Source organism: Eulemur rufifrons, chromosome 30 (assembly GCF_041146395.1).
Source record: "Eulemur rufifrons isolate Redbay chromosome 30, OSU_ERuf_1, whole genome shotgun sequence".
In the NCBI taxonomy this organism is placed as follows: Eukaryota; Metazoa; Chordata; class Mammalia; order Primates; family Lemuridae; genus Eulemur; species Eulemur rufifrons.
The window spans coordinates 10,248,815-10,263,968 of record NC_091012.1 but is presented as its reverse complement, the minus strand read 5'-3'; the positions used below and the strand labels follow the sequence as shown (position 1 = coordinate 10,263,968).

At 57.9% G+C, this 15,154-nt stretch overlaps 1 pseudogene; it reads right to left on the bottom strand.

The window, feature by feature from the left end:
* Positions 1 to 6,319: 6,319 nt before the first annotated feature.
* Positions 6,320 to 13,865, bottom strand: LOC138377954 (rho GTPase-activating protein 27-like; annotated as a pseudogene).
* Positions 13,866 to 15,154: the final 1,289 nt, after the last annotated feature.

Genomic DNA, 15,154 nt, shown 5'->3' with positions numbered 1-15,154 from the left:
ACCTGGCTGGGCACTCCGCAGAGCCGCCTGAGGAATGGTTACCTGGGCACAATGCTAAAAGATGACTAAACAAAGGAAAAGAGAACTGCAACGTGGGCACAGCACGTGCAAAGATCCTGGGGTGGAGGTGGGGGAACATGAAACATTTGAGAAACCCATGGGAGGCCAGTGTAGCTGCAGTGCAGAAACTAAGAAAGCGGGTAAGGGGTGAGGCCCAGCGAGTGTTCCCTGAATGTTCGCTCTGAACAGACTGTGTTCTCACAACCTTGCAGGTGTCATCTCGTCATCTGCCCAGCCCCCCTGAGGCCGGTGCTGCTGTTGCATCCCTATTCTCCAGATGAGGAAACGGGACACAAAGGATGAGTCAATTACCCAGAATCCTCTAGCATGGCGGAGCTCAGATTTGAATCCAGGTGGCCTGACTCCAGAGCCCATGCTCCCAGCCACTGAGCCACACTGCGTCACAAGAGGAGGCAGAGGGGTGTGCAGGCCATGCTAAAGCTTGGGGTCTTTTCCTTGGGCAGGTGGGATGGTTTCTAAGCAGGGTGATGATATGATCAGATGTGTGTGTTTAAATGAGGCTGGGGGGAGTGGGGGCCACGAGGATGTGGGAGGGGGAGGGCTGGGAGCAGCCGAAGTGTCCAGGTGGGAGATCTTAGCCCCTGAGGCTGAGCAGGGGCCCTGGCTGGAGAGGAGGAGTGCGGCAGAGGGGGGAACGACAGGACTGGGACACAGGTCAGGTAGGGAGGCGGGCAGAGGGGGAGATGGAGGGAGCAGGCCACATTCCCAGGTTCCTGGCTTGCCCGGCTGGGGGTGGGTGGAGCCTGTTCCTGGGACAGGTAAAACCCTGGAGGACAGGTGTGGGGAGGAGCAAGAATCCAGTCTCAGACTGAGGACTGTCCCAGAGCAGACATCATCAGGTCGTCAAGGGGACACTGGGGTTGAGAGTTTTGAGGGGCAGTCATGCCTGCTCACTAGTCACTGATGCGGCGGTGGACGCATGTGTGGACGGCGACATCCAGGGAGGGAGGCCAGGGAGAGGAGGGCTGGCCCCACGGGCTCTGCCCTTACTGGCCACGCAGCAGAGAACAGGCTGCTTGGCCAGAGGTAGGAGGAAGATGAGGCCGTGGCATCATGCAAGCTGAGAGGAAGGCAGTGTTTCCAAGGCAGGAGCAGCCAGCAGAGGACAGGGTGTCCCCAAGAGGATGATGACTGTGAAGACCCAAAAGTACCCAACAAACATGATGTGGCATCGCAGTGGTCTGTTGGTGCATCGGGGTTGGGGAGTGAACAGGAGCAGCGCGTGGGGACAGTGAGTGTGGAGGACTCTTTCAAGAAGTTTGGCGGGGAGGAGGAGGAGGAGGAAAGCAGGCAGTTGCGGGGATGTGGGGTTGAGGGAGGATTTTTCAGAGAGAGACTTGAACACGATCCCATGGTTAGGGGAAGGGGCCTGTTGGAAGTCAGAGCGGATGCCACGGGCACCACGCAGAATCCCAGGACCGAACCTGAGCTGCCCCAGCTGCAGGGGGGCCGGAGGCTGACGGCTCTCCTCCGAGCCTCTCTCCAGGACGCACCCTGGGCTGAACAGAGCCATGTGGCCCCAATCTGTGCCCTCCCTGCCCCAGCCCTGGAAGGCAGTGGCCTGACTCCTGGCCACAATGTGGTGTGACGCTGAGGCTGTGCCTGCTCCAGAGCTTCCTGGTGGGGTGGCTGAGGCCTTCCATGGGCCTACGTCACAGCTCAACTGTCCCTTGGCTCCATCCTGCCTCCCCCAGCACAGGTGTCGCTCCTGAGAGCATGCCCAGTGAGCTTCCTGCTCGCTGATCTCCGCCTCCCGGGCCCTCAACCCCAGACAGCAGTTCAGTGAGCAAGAGAGAGGAGCGGTCAGTGATCGTGGGCATTTCCCGAAAGACGGAGATCAGCTGTGCCCTAGAGAAACGTCTGCTCTGAGCTTCCGGGGAGAGGAGGCCAGGGAGGGTGGGGTGGGGGAGGTCTGAGCTGGACGCTGGGACAGGTGTTTCCATTTTCCTGCGAGGTGGAGGCAGGCCCTCTGTTGAGAGGGTGGGAAGGTCGGGAGGGCCAGAGGTTTGAGGAGAATGAAGACCCGAGACAGCCGTTGCAGAAAGTGAGAACAGAAAACCTCGTGCCCTGCTGGCAGGTGTAATTCGTGCCACTGCAAACAATCTGATGGTTCCTCAACAGGTTAAACTCAGAGTTACCTTTCATCCAGCAATTCCACTCCTAGGTATGCACCTGAAAAAACTGAAACATGAGTCTTCTGCTGAATATTTGTGGCCCCCCCCCAATCTATATGTTGAAGCCCTAAGCCCCAATGTGGTGGTATTTGGAGGTGAGGCCTTTGGAAGGTAGTTAGGTTTAGATGAGGCTGTAAAAATGAGACTAGTGTCCTTGTAAGAAAAGGAAGAGACCGGAGCGCAAGCTCTGTCTCTGTCTGCCACGTGAGGACACAGCCAGAAGGCGGCCGTCTGCAAACCAGAAGAGTGTCCTCATCAGAACCCGACCATGCTGGCACCTTGATCTCGAACTTCCAGCCTCCAAAACTCTGAGAAACAAATCTCTGTTGTTTAAGCCACTAGTCTATGGTATTTTGCTATGGCAGGCCGAGCTAAGACAATATGTCCACGTAAAAACTTGTACACAGATGTTCATAGCAACGTTATTCATAATAGCCAAATAGTGGCAGCGACTCAAATGTCCATGATTTGATGAATGGATAAACACAGCGTGGCATGTCCATAGGATGGGGTGCGATCTGGCAACAAAACGAGTGAGGCAGCAGCACTGGCGGCGCAGTGGGTGAGGCTTGGGAACATTCTGCTGGCCACAGCCTAGCGGGAGAGGCGGACATGGAAGCGCAGTTGCGTCCAGCGAGCTGAGCGTGACGAGGGAGCTGCACACATGGGGGAGCTGAGGCTTCAAGGCGGAGGAGAAATGAGACGGGAAAGTGCGAGAGGCGGGGGGACAGTCGACTCAAAGACACTGAGGCAAGAAGCAGCCTGCAGTGTGCTGGGAGTGACAGGCACGGGCACAGCTGGCATGCGGAGATTGGGGACGTGGCCTGGTCAGATGGTTGCTGGGTGGAGGATGGAACGGGGCGAGAAGCCCTTTCAGAAGCTGCTGTGCTCACCCAGATGAGAGAGAACAGGGGAGGGTGGAAGAGGCAGATCTGGAACATGTTTAGAAGGTAGAAGATGGGGACTTGGGGACTGGAGGTGTCATGCTCAGAAATAGGGAAAAGAGCTGGTTTGGAGTTTCATTGTAGGCAGGTTGCACTTGGGGTTTCTGGCAGCCATCCACGTGGCGGTGTCCTGCAAGCAGGTGGACCTTGCACATGGGACTCAGGAGAGAGAGGTTTGCATTGGTGATAGAGATTTGGGTGACACGTGCAGGCATGGTGGCTGAGTGCCCACAGTGGAAGGCATGAGGGCCCTCAGGGAGGGCACAACCTGGGGCCCATCACCATTTACAGGGCGGGCAGAAGAGGGGGAGCTGAGGAAGGGAGGGGTGGAGTGATGGGGAGGACCCGGGTTGCCTGGGGCAAAGGAGCGGTGTGTCTCAGGGAGGACAGCAGGCTGTTCATGTGTCCACCGGACTTAGCAATCAGGCGGGCACCAGGGCCTTTTCAAGAGTGGCTGCAGGGACATACTCCACGCTGCAGGAGGACTTAGGGGCACCTGCTAGGAGGCTGTAGGCTTGGGGACAGGCCCCTGTGCCAGCTTATCAGCTGTGCCACTGTCACTCCTTTTTATGTCCCTTCCCCAACCAGACAGAGCCTCAAAAGGGCTGATATTGTTTCTATATGTCTTTGTGTCTCTGGACAAAGTCCAGTTCCTTCAAAACATCTTGGCAGTGCACCTACAGTGCCTACCACACACTGTGCTCAGTGTTGAGGACGCCTGCTGTGCCTCAGACTTTGGTGGGGCACACAGTAGGTCCTCAGACTGTGCAAACAAAGCTCTGGGCCAGGCCCTGCCAGCAACCTGCCAGTGACCTCAGGTGAATTCTGACGTTGTCTCTCTAGGAGTTTTCTCATTGGCAATGGGTGATTCCTGAAAGACAGAGATCAGTTTTGATTTCTGGGTGATTTATGAAGCTCTTCCTGTGACAAAATGTGATGATTCTAGGACTTCTCAGCCTGCTGCTACATTATTTGCCCATGAGGCCTTGGCAGAGTCATAAGCCTGGGGTGGGGGCGGGGAGCAGACACTTCCCAAGACCTCTCTGCCCAAGGATCCTCCAGCTTGTTGTCCCAGTGACCCAAAGCTCTCAGCCACATGCCCCACATGCTCTGTCCCCTGCCAGCTCTCTGGCCTCAGCTGGTGCCCATGCCCACTGGCTTTCTGGGCTCCAGTCATGAGGGTCTTCTCTCAGACCTTGTTCTCCCCACAAGCCTTTCTGCCCCAGAGCCTTTGCACATGCTGTTCCCTCTGACTAGACACCCTTCCCTTAACCCCTGGTCTGGTTGACTCTTCATTCTTTACTGCTTCACTCAAATGTGGCTTCTGCAGAGGCATCTCAGATCCCTGGACAACAGGTACCGCCTTGACACATCTTCAGAGCACCCTGTGCTTCTCCCAGCTCTTGTGCAGTGGTTGAGCAAGTCATCAGTTGCTCACGGTCTGTCCAGTTCCGCCCTTAGACTCGGGTGCGGGGTGTCCCTGCCATGGGTCCCCTGCTTGGCAAGACTCCAGCCCAGACCTTCTCTGTCTGTGGCTCCCCTCAGAGGATAAGGAATCTGTGGGGCCCTCTTGAAGGCCAGACCCTCCCCTTTAGACCACACTCCCAATACGAGGGACTCCAGAATGTCCCTCAAGGGTGGACTGTGTCACCAGTGGGGTAGCCAAGTGGCAGCGGGTTGCAGGAGGTATGGGCAGCTTGCACACAGGGACTAGAGTGTCCACACGTGTGCATGGGAACCTCTCCTTGGGCCAAGATGGCTGGGGGTGGGAAGACAAGTGGGCAGGCTGAGGGCCAGGCCAGCTCTTCTCATGCCCACGTTGGGGCAGGGAACTCGGAAGTCACAGAAGTTTTAAATTAGAACCTGGCCTTCCAGGTCACTATCAAAGCATATGTCAGAGTAGGGGAATAGAACATATTTTATTTAACAGTTGTTAGTTTGATTTATAACTTCCAAATGTCCAGACATACGGTGCGAGGCCTCTGTGTATACTCTTGCCCTGGCTCCGCTGGCACTGGGGTGGGCATGGGCGTGGGTCAGCCCCACCCGCTGGATTATAAGCTCCACCAGGGCAGGCAGTCCCCCGGCCTGGACAGTGCAGTCCCCGGCCCAGGACACAGTGCGTGGCACAGAAGAGCAGACAATAAATATTGGCTGTGAGTAACAAGGAGATAGGCCAAGTAAAATGCTTGGTGTGGTACCAATGTCCAATAAATAGTAGCTGTCATTTTTTGAAAAAATGAACAGGAGGGTGGGGCGGGGGGCCGAGATCTGTAAACTGAGGTGGCTCGTGTCTGAGGAGGGAGGGGCTGCAGACCCCACGGTTCACACTTCCTATCCTGGGGTTGTGTCCTCCTTTGCCCCACCCCGCAGCGCCTCTCAACTCTTCAGGTTAGGTGGGCACCAGACAGGGATACCTGACAGCTAGAGGGCCCCCACACCCCCCCAGCTGTGCTCTAGTGTGAGAGGAGCCTTTTCTGGGGAGTCAGATCCTCTACTGGGCCCTGAAGAAGTCGCTTTGCCTCTGCAAGCCTCAGTCTCCTCATCTGTAAAATGGGACGGTGTGTGGAAATGGTGCATGTCAAGTGGCAGGTTCAGAGTGCACATTTAGCCAACATGAAGAACCCTTGCGCAGAACACCAGCGGGTCAGGGAGGGCAGGAGCATGGAGCCAGAACAGGAAAGCAGGTGAAACTGGGCCGCAGCCAGCCTGCCGGCGGGCCCGCGGCAGCATCATCCCTGAGGCCTGAGGAGGGCAGGTCCGGCTGCCCACGCTGGAGGCCGGGTCAGTCCTGTTTGGGCAGCGGGGCAGTTGTCTTAGCTGCTTCACGGTCCGCACAGGGCTGGGACACACGGGGTCTTGGTGAAGGGCCTCATTCAGGGGAAGGCCCGAAGAAGCCGGGAAGCCCCCTCACCAAATTTCTCCTCCCAGGATGGTCTCTCCCAGAACACTCAGCCGCACACTGTCGCATGCGCACAGGGGGCGACACTGCCATACAAAGCAGAACCCAATTAACCCCAAACAGGACATGCCTCAGAAAAAACAATCACATTTTGCGAACTGCCCACCAGGGGTCACCATAGCCTCGGAACCGAGAGGTGAGGATGTCACAACCGCCTGCAGACGCGGGGGAGGCGGAGGGTCTCCTGAAGTCCAGCTGGGTGGCCTCCAGCCGCCCCCAGTCGCAGGTCCGCAGTCAGTGCAGCGGGAAGATATCCGAGCACTGCGGCAGGATGCGCTCCACCACCTGGTTCTGGAACACCATGGTCATGGGCATGCTGGTCTCTTCTGCCTCCCGCTGCAGCAGCGTGGGCCCGAACACGATGGCCAAGCTCTGCACCGACATGCGTTTCTGCTTGCTGTGCTCCATCACCCTGCGGCCAGGCAGGTGGAATCAGGGCTCAGAGCTAGGGGGAGCCATGGAGGGGGTCTTGCCAGGACCCGCCACCCCATTCCCACCCACCCGCCTGGCTCACCGGCACAGGTGCTGGAAGAGCAGCCGCAGCGTGTCGCGGTTGGGAGCGGGCAGCGAACCCACCAGGTCACGCATACAGCGGCTGCGCTGGGCCTGGTCGTGCAACTCAAGCAAGGGAAGGATCAGAGGGAGGGAGTCAGACAGGGAGGGAGGAGGAGGAGGGTGGGCTCTGCGAGGGGAGCGGGGTCAGCAAGCGTGGTGGCACAGAGCCTGGCCAAGGCGGTGGCCCTAGGCAGGACAGTTTCTCTCCTGCCCCATCCACCCCACCTCTGGGCAACTCCCGAAAGAAGAGCTTCGGGGCGCCCGTGATAAGGTGCACGTCCTCCCAGCGTCAGCGTCGGTCTTCCAGGTCGAGACGCTCATTTGGGGCGGAGAAAGGGAGGTCAGGGCCCCTTAGCGCCTTCAGGCCCCGGAGGGAGGCATGGGGACTGGCCTCACCGTGGTCCACCTTGTAGCGCAGCTTCTGGATAGTGGCCAGGTTTCCACTGATGCGGTACAGCCTGTCCATGTCCAGCCCTGGGATGGAGGGAGGCGCGGACCCGGGTTGGGAGGGGTGGGGCTGAAGCCCCTGCTGTGATTCCTACTCAAGGCCTCCTGTTCTTTCCCCACTCAACCCTGCGCCCACCCAGGGGTCTCCATCCTGCAGTCCTGGCAGGAGGCCCAGACCAGCCCACCCCAAGTACCGCGCACCGCGACCCACCGGGGCACGAAGCGCAGCACCCGGCTCCGCTGCTGCTGGCACAGCGCGGCCAGCACGCGGCTGAACCTGGTCTGGGGGACAGGCTCGTCAGCGCCGCCCAGCGGCCGCCTCCTGGCCCTGCGCCACCCGTGCGTGCCCTCTGCAAGCCGGTACCTTTGATGTAGCCCTTCTACCGCAGCGGCAGCAGCGTGGGCCGACCCTGCAGAAACTTGCGCTCTCCAGAGCCCTGGGGCCCAGGGTGGGTGCACCTGATGTAGGGGAAAGTAGGACCTTGTGAGTTGTCAGTGGCATCTCGGTTGTTGGCAGGGCTGGCCCCAGCGGGGCATCACCACCTGCTGAGAGAGGTCTCTGGGATGCTCCCCACCCCGTGCCCTGCACACACTGGGACTCAGCCGCGTGTCATCCTTTTCTCCTGCCAGCTTCCCAGGGCTCACTAGACCCGAAGGCCACACTGCCGCTCTCACTTTCCTCCTTTGGGACGGGGGGGGGGGGGCAAGTATGCAGACCGCAATCACATAGCTTCAGAGAGGCAGGACCTTGGGCCAGCTGGAGGTCCTTCTGGGGCGGGTCAAGGGACCTGAAATGCCCTCCTAGCAGGCACGGTCCTCAGGCAAAGCGATCTCTCTTCCCTTACCCAGGTTAACTCCCCTCACCTTTACTATGGAACCTCAGCACATTGGTCTCCTTTAGCTGCCTGGAGCCGAACAGGTGTTGGAATCAGTCATCCTGTCCTCCCCTGCCCACCTCCCAGTGTCTGGCCCCTCTTCCTGTATTTTCCTCAGCTCCTGTAGTCGTAACCCAGTATGTGGCTCCCAGTTCTGAGCTTCTAATTCCGGCTGGGGCCGGAGTACTGCCGACAACTGCACCAACATCACCTCTCTGGCTCTGGGTTCCTACCTCTATTAATAGAGCCAAAAGCTGCACCCAGTGTTGGCTCATAGGGAATTACGGGTCAAAAACCCCCAGGTCATTTCCAGGTAAATAGTTGTCAGAGGGGACCTTTCCTATCTCTACTTATACAATTGATATTTTGAACCTAAGAAATGGGAGACTCTTGAAATCAATACTTTTAAACTTTACCTTCTAGTTTCAGCCTGCCATTCCAGCCTGAAGTTGGTTCCCAGAATATTTACTTTTCCTCCTGCCTCCCTCAAAATGGGAAATTCCTCTAGGGTGAGCTCCCCACTGCACGTGGAGAGGGTGCCTGCAGGGCCACCCCCGGGCTGGATTCACAGATGACAGAAGGCAGTTTCTTTGGCATCCTGCCATCCCAGCCATGCAGGGGACACTGCATTTGCAGGGAGTGGCGCTTGCCCACTGGTGCCATGGAGCTCCCTGTGTCCCACAGTGGCACAGCTGCCCTGTATAACAGCTGGCCACCCCTCCCTAGTGACCCTAGAGACCCCAGGCCCTGCCTACCAGCTCCTGGATGCCCTGGGCAATGGCCTTGTGCCAGGTGTTGATGATGGCCTGAGTCATGCTGGATCAGGTACTCCGAGCCATTGCGACCCTGTAGCTAGAGGGACACAAATCACTGGGTCATCTCTGGTTCCCTGAGTCTGCCCTGGGTGTTGGCACCGAGGTAGGTGGGTACAGAGATGGTGGTGACCTGTCCCCTACCCCCAGGAACTCAGAGCCTAATGGAACCAAGGGCTTCCACCACACTTAAAGCAGTGGGTGACAGCTTCTCTGTGTTACAGATGACCAAACCAAGGCTCAGTGAGTTTTAGCAGCTTCCTCATGGGCACATAGCTAGTGGCAGTGGAGTGCAGATCTGCATGGCTCAGCTGTCGGGGAAACTTCCCCTGCCCCAACCCACCTCCACATGAGCCCCCGAAGGACGTGGCGGCCCTCACCCAGAGCACTGGCCTGCAGAAATCTAAGGAAGGGAAACTTCCTGAGGGACAGCCTCGGCCACTGGAACTGACAGGGAAGGAGATGTGGGGAGAGAGGATTTGAAAGCGGATCCCAGAGGAAGCGAGTGTCCCCCGTGCCCCTCCCATATGCTCACTGAGGACCTAGAGTGCTGCCCTCTTTTAGCAGCCAGGAGTCCCCACCCTCTCTCACCCCCCAGCCCACTTTACTGAGATGCAGAAATTCGAGAAGCAGAAATTAAACAAAATGCCAGAAGAAAACTGGCTACAACAGGCCTGAAGCTCCAAGCCCTTTCTGAGTGGATGGATCCTCCGTAGCCTCTGGCTCTGAGGACCAAGTTCAGGGTTAATGTCAATGTTGGGCAGTGCATCCCCCGCCAACCCTGCCCTTTAGGTCCAGTGGGAGAGGCAGCAGAAACTGTCTCAAACAAGGAACAACTTCTAGCATCAGAGAGGACTGTCTTTCAACTGTCCTTTTAAACTCATACATGAATACTATTAATATTTAAACTGCTTTAAAAATGAAGAAAAAAAGAAAAACGCATGTTCCACCCCTCCACCTCCCTTGCAATGACTAGAGACCCTTGAGCGGCGACCAGCACAGCCCCACTGTGATCTAAGCAGGGAGGGGCCCCACTGGGGATGACCCCAGAGAGTGGCCTAATGATACTTCTAAAACAACCTCCATTCTCCGTGGCAGCTCTCTCAAAACATAGTCAGCTTGTATCTGAAAGTTTCATGCAGAAGACAAAGCTGTTCTGCAGATTCGTTCTGGTTAAAAAAACAAAATGTGGCCAAGCTACATAGCTACCCAGCAACGTACTGCAGGACACGTCGATCCTGCCACATGCACAGGCAGGCTGAGGGTACTAGCGGCTCTCGGGGGACTGATACTAAGGTTTTCTGTGGCTTTGTGGTGACTAGGAAGACCTGGTGTGGACATCTCCTGGGCCCCAGTAACCCATCTGTCCTTGATGATATAGAATTTGGGGCTGTCTCTTGAGGAACGTCCTGGAGTGGCCTACAGGCCACCTGGAGTGGAGAGAGGGTGGCCGCCAGCTAGCCAGGAGGCAGGGGGTTCCTTGACCTCCACTCAGGACTGTCAGCCTCCCCTTGGCCTGAGCAGCTTCCAACAGCACCGTCTGCCTCCTGCTCCTGGCCAGCACAGACAGCTCAGAAAGTCCTGCTCCGACACTTTCATCAAAAGCCCGCAGATGACCTTCATAAGAGAACTGTTGGAAGGCTGTCCCTTGAGGTCAGAGAAGGCACATGGCTAGCAAATGTGATGTCCCTCCTCCACGTGACACTATAGCAGACATTGCTAGTTGATCACAGAACCCTACCCTGCCAAGCCTGGAGAAGGCTCCAGAATTCTCAAGGTAGCTCCAGATCAGAGTAGCTCATGAGACGAAACCAGTTTTCCAACTCTGCTCTGTAGATATCCTGGTTCTAGAACTGAATGAACCTTGGTGAATCATCAGAAAGCTACACACTCAGGCTCCTTGCAGAATGGCTTTTTCTGAGCTGAGGTACAAGGTTATGCTTTTGGCTATCATCATCATATGGTACCCAACAGCCCTGAGACTCCTAACTAAACCTCCGGGGAGCTCTTTTGTAGACACTGGCCTCATGCCTCTAGATCCCATGTTTGTGGAGCTACACACTAGACATTTTTTAAGAGCTAAGGTTTAGGCTGGGTGCAGTGGCTCACGTCTCTAATCCCAGCACTTTGAGAGGCTGAGGCCGGAGGATTGCTTGAGGCCAGGAGTTTGAGACCAGTTGGGACAAAAAAGCAAGACCCTGTCTCTACAAAAAATTTTTAAAAAATTGGCCAAGCATGGTGGTGTGATGGTGGTGTGTGCCTGTAGTCCTAGCTACTCGGGAGCCTGAGGCAGCAGGATTGCTTGAGCCCAGGAGTTTGAGGTTGCTGTGAGCTATGATGATGCCATGGCACTCTAGCCTTGGTGACAGAGTGAGACTCTAACTCCAAAAAATAGAAAAAGAAAAGAAAAAGAAAAATGAGACAGCACGTGAACAGTGAAGGGCGTGCCATGGGAGGACTCTCACCTGCTGGGGGAGCCTGGCAGCCCGTCCCCCGCCCTGGCTTACCCACTGGGGACCCAGTCCAGTGGGAAGCTGGGCTCTGGCCCAGGGGTAGGATGGGGACCCAGGGAGAAAGAGCATGTTGCCCAGCCCATCAGAGTAAGCACCAGGGCCAGGGAGCTTCCTGCCTCAGGTTGGGATGCTGCCACCATTCTAGCGGCCACTATTCTAGGCACACAGGGTCTCATCTCCCAGAGGCCTCTACTTCTCACCACTCTGCAGGGCAAGGACGAGTAACTCAGCTCCTGGGGAAGGAACTACAGAATCCATGGCCTTGAGCCCTGAGAATTCCAGCCCCAGCTCTTCCCAGGTGCTCCTCCTTGGGGCTCGCCTAAAGTGAGGGTCCCTGGACAACAGGATGACCCTTCCCTCCTTCTGGATTTGCCTTTGGGCACCCAGGAGAGAGAGGTCCCCTTCAGCTCCACTGTGTACTCAGGGGTGCAGAACCTGGAAGGCTGCCTCTGTGGGACAGGGAGGAAGGGTGGGCAGGGTCACAGGGAGCCCTCAGCTCCGAGGGGCCTGCTACCACACTGTGGCTGTAGGGACAGGATGAGGTGGCTGGGTAAAAGGGACCCAACGGTTCCTGGAACTCAGAGATCCTGTTGGCTGGCTTGTCCCTTGCTGCCTGTCCGCCCAGGAGACGGACGGAAGGAGCAGAGCCCCGTCCCTGTGAGCAGGTGTGTCCAGCCCCAGCCTCCCCGCCCTCCAGCCTCGAGCTGTCCACCCTCAAGGACTGCTCCCCATCCCCGAGTGGCTAAAACTGCTTGTCCTGGGATGAACCTGCTGTCGTCACCCGCTCCCTGCGAAGGCCCAGCTCCTTGGACACTCACAGACCGCTGTCTCAGATCTGGTCTGTTCTAAGCCAGACAGGGTGGCTGGGGGGGGGGGTCCCTGCCCTGGGGGCCTGGGCCTCACCAGGCCAACTGCAGTTGGGGTCTGTGAGTCCTTGAAGAATGTCAGGACACCACCCTCCAGCACCGGCCAGGAGGCGCTCCAGTGCTTCCACCTAGATGGGGGTGGGGAAGCAGCGGGTGGGCAGGACTTAGATTTGGTCTAGGCTGAGGGCCCCTCCTAGCCCCAGGAGCAGGGCACAGAGCTTAGGAACAGGCCTAGGGCACCCGACTGTGAGGAGTGGACTCCCAAATCTAACACCTGGTAGCCAGGTGACCTTGGGCAAGTCATTTTAATCTTTCGGTGCCTCAGGTTCCTCACAGGACCTCTCATGAGGTCACTATGAAGATTAATAAGAGCCTGGCATGTGGGGAGTGAACTTCATCTTTAAGGCCCACCCTGCCCAGGTCTAGGTGCAGAGGGGCTCTCCCGGAGCCGCTTGCCCTTGTCCACCGTCCTGGTGCGATGCGGCACCCCTGCCTTGTCCAGGGTCCTGATCTAAGAGAAGGGGAACGAGCAGGGAGTCCAGAGGGTGAGGCATGGGGGGCAGAGGCCAGTCTCCCCCTCGGCTGCAACCCCCCACGGGCTGGGCCTGTGTCTCCACTGAACGCTCCGTACCAGCCCAGCCTCCTGGCTGGAGCAGGTGGCACCTGCTCCCCGGCAGCAGCGGCAGGAGAGATTCCTTCCCACTTCCCAGCCTCACCCACCTCTGGGGGCCAGTGCCGGGGCCATGGGGGAGACAGATGTGTCCCACCCAGTCTTTGCCTCCAGGATCTCCAGAAACTCCCCGTTTCTTCTGTGGTGGTCCTGCCAGGGCCTTCATGCCACCCCCTTACCTTCTCCTCAGGAGGGCTGGCCTGGGCTGGAGTGTCACTGTCCTGGCTAGATTTGTGCATGCTTCGAGGGGCAGGGACAGGGACCTGGGGAGGAAGACACTGTCATATATAGTCTCCCCGTCTCTCCCCAGCTGGTTACCTGGGGCAGCTCCGACTGGACGGAGGAGTCGTCTGGGCTGTAGAAGTATTGTTTGTTTCCCGTGCTGGTCCTCCAACCTCACCCGCTGTGGGGAGAGGGAGGATCAGGGCCCCCCACCCAGCTCGTGAGAGGAGAGATAAGGCTCCCTCCAACCGGTGTCCAGGTCAGCAGCAGGAAGCTCGGAGAGGCAGATGCAGGCGACTCCGAGTCTTGGGCTGGCTTAGGGTCTGCGTGGGAGCTGCGGTTTACAGTGCCAAGGGGAGCTCGTAGTGAGGAGAGTAGAGGGGAGCCACCCGCGGCTGTCTGGGTCCACCTGCCCACTGCCCCTACCTGCTCTGGGGTGAAGTGGTTGGTGTAAAGCTTCTGCTTGTCCTGGCTGATGTGACAAGACCAGCCGGGGGGTGTGGTGAAGGGAGAGGTGGGGCCGGGCTCCCCGAGGGAGCCCACGGGGAATAGTCTTCCTCTGGGTAACTGGTCAGCAACTCAGGGTAGTCCGTCTCGGGAATGGGAGCTGCAGGGACCAGCCCACCCCCTTGCCATTGGGTCCCTGGGGCCGGGTGGAGCAGGGGGCGGGTCCAGAGGGATCGCAGATAGCCCCGCCCCTCGCCCTCTGGTCCCTGGGGCAGCCGGGGCCAGTCTCGGGCGCATCCCCTCCCAGGCGTTGTCGCCTGTCAAGGGGCTGCAGAAGAACAGCCTGCGGCTCTCCTCATCCCAGCATTGACTCCACTCGGTCTCCAGGCTCTCGCGGCTGCCCACGGAGGTCGGGGAGGTGGCTGGGATAGCGGAGACCTCAGCAGTCTCAAAGGGCGACTCCCAGGTCGTCACGTCCGTGTCCGGGTTGTAGTACTAGGGGCGCCCAGTGCTGGTGCCTGTGTGCGTCCCCCACACAGGGCTGGGGTGGGGAGCCGTGGCAGCGCACGGCGAAGTGGCCCGAGGCTGCCTCTCTACGTTGGCACACACGGGCTCCGGGGGTTTGTCCACCTAGGGAAGGAGGAAGGAGACGTGACTTTCAGAGTACCACTGGGGCCACACAGTCCTGACTTGGCCACTTGCCGCTTGGGTGACCTTCAGAAAGTCACAATGCCTCCCTGCCTCAGTTTCCCCAGGTATAAAATGTCTACTCTGCCCATTCCAGAAATTGTAGTGAAGATAGAATGAGGAAATGTTCTTGAAAGTGCTTTTCAAAGTATTTAGTGCTGCAGATGGATGGGACAATTGCATTAATTATATTTATTACCAATAATAAGATATCGATAACCCAGATCTCACAGCTGTGTACTCACAGAGGCAAGTAAGATGTTGGGCAGGAACAAAGAAGTGGCCTGGGTGCTCCCTGGGCCCAGCTCGCATCGCCTTTTACTGACTAATTCCTTTCTCCCTTCCTCCTTTTCAGAGCTGACTTCTCTGTCCCTCACTTAGACACCAGCCTCCTGCTCGGAAGGCCTTCCACACTCCCTTGATGACAGATCCGGTCCTCCTTCAGCCTGACTGGGCTGGGGCTGCGCCGCCTCTGCCACGGCCTCAGTGCCCGGTGTCTCACCTGGCTTCTCGCTCTGCTGCCTGCGAGAGCACGACCAGCTGTAGGTCACCAACTCGCAACCCCTTTCTAGGCTCACACATCCAACTCTGCCGGGTGTCCTTTGTAGGCCTGGGAAGATGTCCAAAATCAAATTGTCTCCCTTTCTCGTGTCAGCATCACCTGTTACTCAGGTAGAATCATCTGTGACTCCTGCCTCCTTAGCGTCATCTGTCGCTGAGCCCTGGGGATCCCCGCGCCTGAACCTTTCAGACCCTACGGCTTCACAGGTCACAAGGGTTAGAACAGGGAAACGCTGCCACAAGGAAGCCAGCACACACGACAGACAGGTACCCCACGGGGCAACTGGTCTGCTCTCTTGACGAGTCAGCGTCAAGGCAAAGGAAAGGGTGGGGGGTGT